Source organism: Papio anubis, chromosome 15, assembly GCF_008728515.1.
Source record: "Papio anubis isolate 15944 chromosome 15, Panubis1.0, whole genome shotgun sequence".
NCBI lineage: Eukaryota > Metazoa > Chordata > Mammalia > Primates > Cercopithecidae > Papio > Papio anubis.
Genome location: NC_044990.1, coordinates 9,831,502 through 9,842,122, shown reverse-complemented (window position 1 = coordinate 9,842,122; position 10,621 = coordinate 9,831,502). Strand labels below are relative to the sequence as shown.

General features: G+C 44.1%; 1 long non-coding RNA gene across 1 annotated transcript; it reads right to left on the bottom strand.

Annotated features, from left to right (window-relative positions):
• Positions 1–2,662: 2,662 nt before the first annotated feature.
• On the bottom strand, positions 2,663–10,007 carry LOC101015222. Its single transcript, XR_002518278.2, has 2 exons — positions 9,956–10,007; positions 2,663–3,069 (listed from the first exon to the last, which is right to left on the bottom strand). It is a non-coding gene; the product is annotated as an uncharacterized LOC101015222 (long non-coding RNA).
• Between the last annotated feature and the right edge of the window lie 614 nt (positions 10,008–10,621).

Genomic DNA, 10,621 nt, shown 5'->3' with positions numbered 1-10,621 from the left:
GAGGTCAAACTTCTGTCATATAGCACCCTCTGTATTAATTCTGTATACACAGGGTGTTTCTTCTCTTACCCTCTGGAGGAGCCAAGTGAATCAGGAGAGTTTCCTTTATGGTCCCTGATGGGCACAGCCTGTCCTCTCTGCCATCTGGATGGGACAGGAGAGATGAACTCTCAGATAGATGACCCTGGAGGAGGAGGTGGACACCTCATCCTTCATCCTTCCCAGGCCATGTGCCCACTGGGAAAGGGCCTTTGAGGGATCTTCACACACTGCAGAGGTGAGGAGGGGCATGGGTTCCTCTTCTAAGTGCTGGCAGTTGTGCCAATAGGAAAGGGGCTACCTTGGAAATAGGCATGTTCAAAATGGCAGCTTCATCTTCCCTTTTCCTCGACAACCACATGTACAGTAGGGGGCAGACAACATGGAGCTAGTCAGGCAAATAGCCTATTTGCATAATAAGATTAAAGTGGGGCAGCCAGCTTCCCTCAAGCTATGTACACATCACACCTGGTCCAACCAGTCTTTGGGCCCTATGTAAATCAGACACAGCCTCCTCAAGCCTTTCTGTAAAACCCTGTGCACTCCGTGACTGGCCGGAACTCCCACTCAGGTGTCCCTCTCTCTCGCAGAAGAGAGAGCTGTTTTCCTTTCTCTTTCTTTTGCCTATTAAAACTCTGCCCCTAGACCCACTTCCTGTGTGTCTGCATACTCAATTTCCCTGGCATGAGATGGCGAACCTCAGATATTTACCCCAGAGAGCAACGTTGCTTCAGAATTGCTGAAACATATGGTAATTCTATGTTTAATTTGTTGAGGTACCACCATATTGTTTTCCATAGTGGTTGCACCATTTTACATTCTTGTCCATTCCCAATGCATCTGGCTTCCAGTTTCTCAATATCCAACACTTGTTATTTTCTTTTCTTTTTTTTTTTTTTTTTCCTTTTTTTGAGGCAGTCTCGCTCTGTTGCCCACTGCAAGCTCCACCTCCTGAGTTCACACCATTCTCCTGGCTCAGCCTCCTGAGTAGCCGGGACCACATGCCCAGGCCGGAGTGCAGTGGCACGATCTGGGCTCACTGCAAGCTCCACCTCCTGAGTTCACACCATTCTCCTGCCTCAGCCTCCTGAGTAGCCGGGACTACAGGTGCCCACCACCATGCCCAGCTAATTTTTTGTATTTTTAGTAGAGACAGGGTTTCACTCACTGTATTAGCCAGGATGGTCTCGATCTCCTGACCTCATGATCCACCTGCCTTGGCCTCCCAAAGTGCTGGGATTACAGGCATGAGCCACCACACCCGGCCGTTATTTTCTAATACTTTTTTTTAGTAGCCTTCCTAATGAGTGTGAAGTAGTATCTCATTGTGGTTTTGATTTGCATTTTCCTAATGATTGATTAGTGATGCTGAGCATCTTTTCATATGCTTATTGACCGTTTGTATACATATCATCTTTGGATAAATGCCTATTTAAGTCCTTTGCCCATTTTTTATTTGGACTGATTTTGTTGTTGAGTTACAGGAGTTCTTATTTCTAAATGTTTAGTTTTTTTTTTTCTTTTTTTAAAGAGAGGGCATCTCACTGTATCAGCTCAGCTGGAGTGCAGTGGTGAGATCAGAGCTCGCCACAGCCTCCCAACTCCTGTTCTCAAGCGATCCTCCTGCCTCAGCCTCCCAAGTAACTGGGACTACAGGTGTGCACTACCACATCCAGCTAATTTTTTTTTCTTTTTGTAGAGATGGAGTCCTACTTTGTTTCCCAGGCTGGTCTTGAACTCCTTACTTCAAGCAATCCTCCCAGCTCTGCCTCCCAACGTGTTGGAATTACAAGCACGAGCCACTGTGCTTGGCCAGGAGTTCTTTATATATTCTGGATACCAATCCCTTATCAGATACATGATTTGCAAATATTTTCTTTGATTCTCCTAGGGCTGCCTCTTCACTGTGTTGATTGTGTCCTTTGATGCATTTGAAACCCTCCTGAGCCATTCCCTCCGGTATCCTGCCCCTACTGTCAGGCTGCTCTGCACTTCGCATGGGGTTTTGGGGTATTGGGAGTACTCCTCCACCTTGTATCCTGCTGCCTCCCTGGGCGGGCTGCACCCACTGAGGGATGGGGGAGTGGCAGGTGCTTCATCCCTCTGTGATTTCTGCCCCAGGTCCTCTTCTAACAAACGCAAATCCTATTATGAGAATTTGCTAACACGTTTTAAAAATATGCAAATGGATTGGGAGCTTATTTCAGAGACAATTTTTTTAAAGAACAAGTAACCTATATATTTTTAAAATCTAGAGAATGTACAACTCCTCTGCCACAACATGAGGGAGAGGAGTCTGCAGACGGCTGATTGGTGACGACTGAACACGATGGAAAGGCAAGTCGCTATGCCGGAAGCCTTTGAAGGGAGCCAGCAGGGTCTGTGGGAGGTTCAGGACACATACCTACAGCCCTGCTTCCGGCCCCACCCTTGGGGAAGCCTTTTGTGGGTCATCCTGGGACTCCGCTGGGAAGGCCCCAGGAGGTGAAGCATCCTCTGCAGAGGAGATGACACATCTGGAGGTAGAAGACAGACCTCCATCTGGGCTCCGTTTAACTGCTGTGATTTGGGATTGTGACTTACCCCATGAAGCCTCAGTTTCCCACATGGAAAATCAAATCAATCATTGTTATAACATTTTACTTTTTTGTTATGTGATGTAATTTACACAGTGCTTTCGTAGACATTATCCAGTTTAGGGAAATAATACAGAGCAATGCACTTTGAAAAGAATAAAATGCTTAACATGTGCGAGGAATTCTTTTCTTTCTTTGAAAACTACTCCGGATGGCTTGGCTATTGTTTAGTTAAGAGAATTACACAACTTTTGAGACATGGTTCCTTATCTTGTGTAGGCTGAAAGGCAATTAAACAATTATTCATGTCAGAATCTGAGGTAAATAAAAGGCTCCTTCAAAGAGTCCACTTACGGATTGAAAAGCAGTTGAGTAGAAACAGAGAGTGGTCTGTAATTTCCTTCTGGAAGGAATATCCACTCCATATGGCCTGAAGCAAGAATTTCAAACTCCTCTGTGGGGAGAAAGAGACAGAAATAAAAACTTTAAGTTTTTTTACTCCGATTTGTCCCAGCCATTTTCTGAACAGCCTATGGAAGCCATCCGCTCCTCTAAACAAAAATAAGCTAAGAGACAGAAAGAACGATTAGATTTCTGTGTGTAGGGATTGTTCAGTCATAAATCAGTGTCTTTTTCCAAGAGGAAGGTGCCAGCAACAAAAGTTGGTCATAAAAAGGACATTAAACTTTAGTAGTCTCTTCACTGTTCCCTCCCACATCCAGCTGCCAACAGCAGAGACAACTGTGAGACACAGTGACATGAAGTGACTGCTCCACTGCCGGGCAACAGGCGACCTGGACGCCAGGCTCCCTGGCGGAAGAAATAGAAAGTGAATAGCAAACACGGATGCCTTCCTCCCTACCACATCACCTCCACTTTTCACCACTGCCTGTGCGATACACCCGCCCCACAATGCCTTCCTCAGCCTTTTACTTCTGTTTCCAGTGAGTCAAGAAAAACTTCTCCAACTTGCCCTGTGGCGATGAGTGAGCCCATAATCCACTTACACGTGTGACCTTTACACAGCCTGGACCCCCACAGAGCAGCCAAACATGCAGTCCTGCAAACAAAAGGAATTTCAAGATAACTCTCATCTTTCACTAATTATCCCAAAACCCAAAGGGGATCCATACACACATCCGAAGCCTGCTTTACGGAGGCTTCCTCCCCTGTGTATTCCCAGCATCCTGTAGTTTCCCACTCTGCAACTCCAAACTCAGCTTGTCCCATCACCAGCCCCCAGCCTCTTTTCTTTCCCTCTCCCCATGCCCCACTGCCTCTATTTTTTAATTATTGCAGATTGACCAAGTGTCTATGAAGCTGCAGCGAGGTTTCTTCTTTTTTGGAGCAGGGAATGGGGAGTGATTGGGCTTGGCTGTGACAAAATGAGTTTTGGCAGGCTCAGTGGGCAGAAGCCATGAACACCATCCCAGTAAGTACAAGGGGCTCTAGAAGCGTAGCGTTCCCTTAGTTCCTGGCTGGAAACCCAGCTCCCCACCTCCTCCCATCCATCAAGCTGGGAGCCGTGACAATGTCAGAGCCTGAGCTCCCGCCCAGACTTCTGGGTGAAGTGGTCCCATGGAGCAAAGCTTGGTTTGGAAGATTTGGAGAATGTGAGAGAACGTTCTCTTACCACAACCTCTTCCCCACCGCGGCCCCTTCCTAAGTTGCCATTGAAATCTGGTTTTGCCAGGGCAAAAAATAGGGGCAGTGGACAGCTTCTGCCAACAGTGAGTTTGTTCCAAGCCCACCCCACAGTTATGGGTCCCTCGGAGTGTCACTGAGTCACAGGACTCATGGAACTCTGCCCATGTCATGAAGATAAACTACTGTGATCACTTTAAAAATCTTTCTCATCATGTCCTTGGGAAGATAAAGGGGCGGAATTGAGCAGAAAGGGGCAGAGGTGGGACTTTTTTTCACTAACCTTAACCTTCATGCCAAGAACAGAGATCCCTGTCTGAAAGCATGTCTCAGATGACCGTTTATTTGCTCTGCCTGGTAAACGTTGGTGTGATGCGTGGCTCTGAGCATTAGTCATTCCCTGCTGGGAAGGAGGTTAGAACGCCAGAAGCAAGGCTATTGCAGAACTGGACTGTGTGGGTCACTAAACCACAGGGGAAAGGGTGGAGAAGCAGCTGGTGTTCCACTTAAAGGTCACAAAGCATTATTTCTACTTTAATATCCAGAGTTCAAGTGGAAATAAACTGAGAAGGTTAAGATCTAAGTGAAAATTAACTGAAGGCAACTGTGCCATTTGGACTCTGAGATGTGCTTGCTTGGGAGAGGGCAAACCACGCTGGCTATCTTTCCATGAGCACAGTTGAACAGGAATAGGCATTAATAAGGACAAACATAAAGAAAAAATTGCTAATTATTGGCAGAGAGTGCCAAGAAAAGTTGGTGGAATTTTCTTCTTTGGGAACCCTGGGAAAAGAACAGTAACAGTTAGGTACAGAGGCACCTGGAAGCAAATAAACTTCTCTCCCTGGGACAGTGGCTCTGTGCTCTGTGTAACTGAGTTCTTTAGGCCACTGTAGTCTGGGTGAGTCACTCCAGGGTTATAGGATGCAATAGCCATGCTAATGAAAACTCACTGGTTTTGAGCCCCCTTCCAGAAGAACTGTGGATACTTTCAGCCTCTTTTCTCCCTGCAGGGTCTCAAAGAGCTCATGTTCTGTCCTTGGTGATTAATACAGATTTCTTGGCTCTTCCCAGCCTGCCAGTCAGTGGCTTTAATTTGCCACTTCTGTTGCTAATCCTCACTCTTGCCTCAGCATCGACCCGATCATTCTTGCAGCTGTAGATGTTGGCCTTCCTGCACCGGATGCTCGCAGAGAGGGGAAGGTGCTCTCCTCATCACCATTTCTAACAAAAAAATGAGAAGCTTGCATTCTCACTTTTTTGCTGAGCTTCTCCTGGTGGAGCTGCCCATGAGGTTCCTGATGGCTGGAGGAAATATGAGGATACCTTTCCCTGAACACCCACCACACCTCTCTCAACAATCAGCTCATGTTCCAGGACAGATGCTGTGAACAACAGCAAATGTAGAGCAGGTACTTGAAACTATGCTCAGTGCTTTACACAGATGATCTCATTTCATCTTTACTGTAACCCCATGAGATAGGTATTATTATGGTCCCTATTCTGCAGATGTGCAGAGAACCAGCACCTCGACTGTCTGATTTCAGAGAGATCAGAGATCAGAGGTTGGCCTGGTTGGTTCTTCAAGTCAAGAGGACTTTTTCTTCTGTCCCAACAAGTGTCCTTTGGGTCACCAAGGCATTAGTTCTCAGTGGATATTGCTCGTGTGCCTGACATAGGTGGCCATTAGGCCACCCTCCATTACACATGCCAATAGCTCTTGGTTTTCTTTTATTTGCAATACAATTCAAAAACGTGAATAAAACCTCAAAAAATAGGGAAATGAAATCTGAACAATAAAAATAGCTGAGATATTGAGTATTTGATGTTGCCAGGCACCGTTTGCCAAGCACTGTTCTGTGAAGACAGTGCCTGGCAACATTAAATACTCAGTATCTTAGGAGGTCGGTACTATTATTATCCCCATTTTACAGGCCGCCAAGAGGTTAAGTAACTTGCACAAGATTGCACAGCTCTTAATTGGAGCAGCTGGCATTCAAATCCAGCAGTAGCATCGGCCTGTTCCTTGCCAAATACAACAAGGCTTTCTACCTTCCTGGATGTTTATTTCCTACCGCACTTTTAAAAACAATTCACCAAACACAAAAGAAGTAGCTAAAACAAGGGGCTCACATTCAATGAGTAATGTAGAGGCACAGCTTTGTGGTTGGTTCCTTCTCTCAGTTCAGTAATGAAAATAATACAACACATAAAAATATAACAAAACAGAAAGAGATGAGTGCCCTAAGGAGGATACAAGTACAGCCCTATGGAAGCTACGGTGATGGAAGTGACCCTGCTGAGTTAGGTCCCAAAGAATCACTGGGATCTCCACAAACAGATGGGAAACACAGACGTAGCACTGTAAGCAGAAAAAGAACTTCATGGTGGAAAAGTGTCCTGGGGTCCAGAAATAGTGAGATACTGATATCTGATGGATCAAGTAGGAAGTCATGGATGATTCCAGGATGAGAAAAAATGCATAGATTCATCACAACAATTAGCAGGTGAAATTTAGTGATATTTTCAACATACAGGTGGCCTTCAGAAACACTTGGTAGTGGCACATGGGGCAGAAGAGTCCCACATATATGGATGTCCAGGTTTATACCAGATGTCCTGGCAACCCATTTGGTTAGCAACCCTAACCATTCTCAAAAAGATCGTTGCATAGACAATAAATTATATGGCCACCCTGCATCTGGCAAATTGAAAGACAGGGCTCATCACTTAGGTGTAATAAAGGTGCTTAAGAAGTCATATTATGGCCGGGCATGGTGGCTGACGCCTGTAATCCCAACACTTTGGAAGGCCGAGGCAGGAGGAGCACTTGAGCCCAGGAATTCCAGAATAGTCTGGGCAACATGGCAAAACCCCATCTCTACAAAAACAAACAAACAAACAAACAAAAAAACCAAAATTAGCTGGGTGTGGTGGCACACAACTGTAGTCTTAGCTACCCAGGAGGCTGAAGTGGTAGAATTACTTGAGCCCAAGAGGTTGAGGCTAGAGTGAGCCGTAATAGTGCCACTGTACTCCAGCCCAGGCAACAGAGTGAGAACCTGTCTCAAAACCAACAAACAAAAAACCAAAACAACCCCACAAAGAGGTCATATTTTAAAAGCCTACAGCTCAATGCCTAGCTAAGCTTTATAAAGAATGCGGGCTCTTTGACACTTGTATACAATTGCAACCATAGTTGGTTTTGGAAGTGTCAGTTCTTTCCCCCAACCCTATTTGGTGTGAGTCATTTTGCACAAGGTAACCCAACCAGTGTCTGCCACAGAGATACGCAGAAAAAGCCAGCCTTAATGTATAGTAAAGAAAAAGCCTGGTTAAACACACACTGACATAAACTGATAAAGCTAATTTTTATCCAAGCCCACTTTTGGATCTCAAACAACTGAAGTCAAAGAAGTTAATTAAAAACACATAGAATTGTCAATGAGTTTAAAAATAAAACACAAATTTCTTTGAAACAATGAGACTTAACTAACTCTGTGGTAGATTAGTTGGCTAGTCTTTTGCAGAAGAGCCAACTTATTTGTATCTGAGATAAAACATATTCAGGAAAGAAGGAAAACTGCAAAGTGGTCCCAGAACAGAGAAAGCAACAAGGAGGAGGCAGTTTTAACTGTCCTTTCAACTTTGAGGTGCAATCTGTCGACCGGGCTCCCTTGGGGGAAGCACAAGCTCTTTCTTTTAGTGAAGTCTGATTTTGTTGATTGATGCTGCATTGTTGCTGGATTGTATTACTATGTGAAGTTGAAAGGCTTAACGTTAATGTGTCTTAAACTTCAAGACTTGGAATGCATGCTCCCATTTAAACTTGACTGTTCTGGGCAATGTGCTTTCATTGGCTGGATGTCTAGCTTGTGCATTTCTGTCATTTCCTAATGTGTGTGGTATGCTTTGAGCACTGCAGACAGGAAACTCACTTTTTCTCTGGCTTTCTTCTGATTTTTCTGTTTCTTGATTATTGGAAAAATGAATACACATTGATAAAAATAATAATAAAGTGTCACCCCAAAAGTCTTATCTTTAAAATAATGTGGAATGGCAACGCTAAAAATAAAGCAACTTGGACTAATTTCCACTATGAATAGGGAACAAAGAATCTGCACCTTCCCTGATTTTGGATTCCAGATTCCAAATATTTCATAAATAAAATATGACCAGCTGCATGAATTGTAAGGTACATACCATGTGAGTTACATACACAGGGAGAGGTTGTTTTTAAAATTTCCTGCTGGCAAAGTCAGACTTATTCTCCTTGCCACTTTTAACCCTGTCAGATAAAACCATTCCAGGATGAAGTCGGAGATACGTCATAGTACATTTTAACCCATTTATGCCTGAGGTTGCAATTTTTTGAGTGCGAAAAATCAGACCCTGGTGATAACTTTGAGCAGTAGGATATAAATAACTCCCACATGCTTAGTGTTCCAATAATGGAACAATAGGCATAAATAGGTTTTAATATAAAAGCTTAAAATTTGTACTCCAAAGCAGGGAAAACTTGATTATATTCATTTACCCTCTATTAGGGGCATCACATCAGCTATATTTTTAAAGGAATAAAAAGCATGTCACTTCCTTTGTATGCATATCATCTAAATGGACACTTGGAAGTCAGTAACAGGTGGCACTGAAATGCCACATGATGGAAATAAAATCATCTACATATATAGTTGTACTCCTATAAATACTTACCTTTGTATCCTCATAAATATTATGAAATACATACATGAAAGTTTATCTCATAAATAAAATCCAATTTATAATCAGACACTGAGGGTCTGAAAAGACCCCATTCTGGGGAGAAAAAAGACCTTAAAACATATTTGCCTTATACTTATGTGATTCCTGCATACTTAGCATGTGATAAGTTGAAACCATAGCACGAAATACTCTAACAGAAATCCCTAAGGAAAGCAAGAAACTATTTATCCTAATTGGCCTAGTGGCTTATTTCATAGTCAAGGAGTGTCAAAGACATTGATTGTATTCCAAACACATACCACCCTTCATTGAGATCTGGGAATGGAGCAGATAGAGTGCCTGGGTCCAAGTTTAAATCTAAACCATCAAAAACAAATACATTAGTGACTGTTAAACTCGGCATGCCAGGCCCTGTTAGATGCAGAGATATAAATGAGCAATACCGTGGTGGGTTAAACGGTGGCCTCTGAAAAAATATACCCGCACCCTCATCCCTGGAACCTGTGAATGTAACCTTCTTTGGAAAAAAGTCTTTGTGGATATAAGTAAGGATTTTTAGATGAAATCATCCTAGATTAGCCGGGTGAACCCTAAATCCAGTGACAAACATTCTACGAGACAAATGGAAGAGTCACACAGGAGGAGGAGAAGGCTGTGAGAAGATGGAGGCAGAGGCTGGGTGATGCAGCCGCAGCCACCAAATAACTGGAGCCACCAGAATTTGGACCAGGCCAGGAAAGGTCCCCGCTAGAACCTTCAGAGGAACCCAGCCCAGCAGACACATTTATTTCAAACATCTGGCCTCCAGAACTGTGGGAGAATAAATTTTGGCTGTTTTAAGTCACCAAGTTTGAGGTAATTTGTTACAGCAGTCCTGAGAAACTAATACAAATAGCATCCCAATATCTAGGAGCTGAAGGACAGTATGCAGAGCGGGACAAGTCGGAGGTAAGTTACTTATCTGAAACTCATACCTGTAATCCTAGCACCTTGGGAGGCCAAGGCAGGGCGATTGCTTGAATCCAGGAGTTCAAGACCGGCCTGGGTAACATAGCAACACCTTCTCTCTACAAAAAATAAAACCCAAAAAATTAGCCTGGTGCGGTGGCAGGAGCCCATAGTCTCAGATACTCAGGAGGCTGAGGTGGGAGGATCACTCGAGCCCAGGAGTTCGAGTCTGCAGTGACCTGTGATGGCACTGCTGCACTCCAGCCTAGGCAACGGAGCAAAAGCTACTTCACTACCAGCAAAACAATAGGCAGAAAAATTTAATTGTGTGAATTTTTGAAAATCCACGTTAGATTAGGACTCCCACACATATCTTTTCCAAGGCCACTCTGTTCTGGATCCTCCAGCTCCAGATACTGGCCTCCTGGGCTCGCTGGGATTTGAAATCAGGCCTTGATACTACGTGTTTCCAAGTAGAGTTTTTGAGAGGTCTTGAAGAACAGGCTTGAGTAGAAAGTCATATTTTTTACACACTTATTTGTTGACACCAGATGTGGAATATGGGCTTTGAAAACCACTGTGTGTGTTATGACAGCCTCAGCGTGGCCTGGGACACACCCACGGTGAGGCTTCTGTCGTGAATGAGAATGAGCGTATCAAGCTCGGTAGTGAGCCAGGCTGGACTGACATCC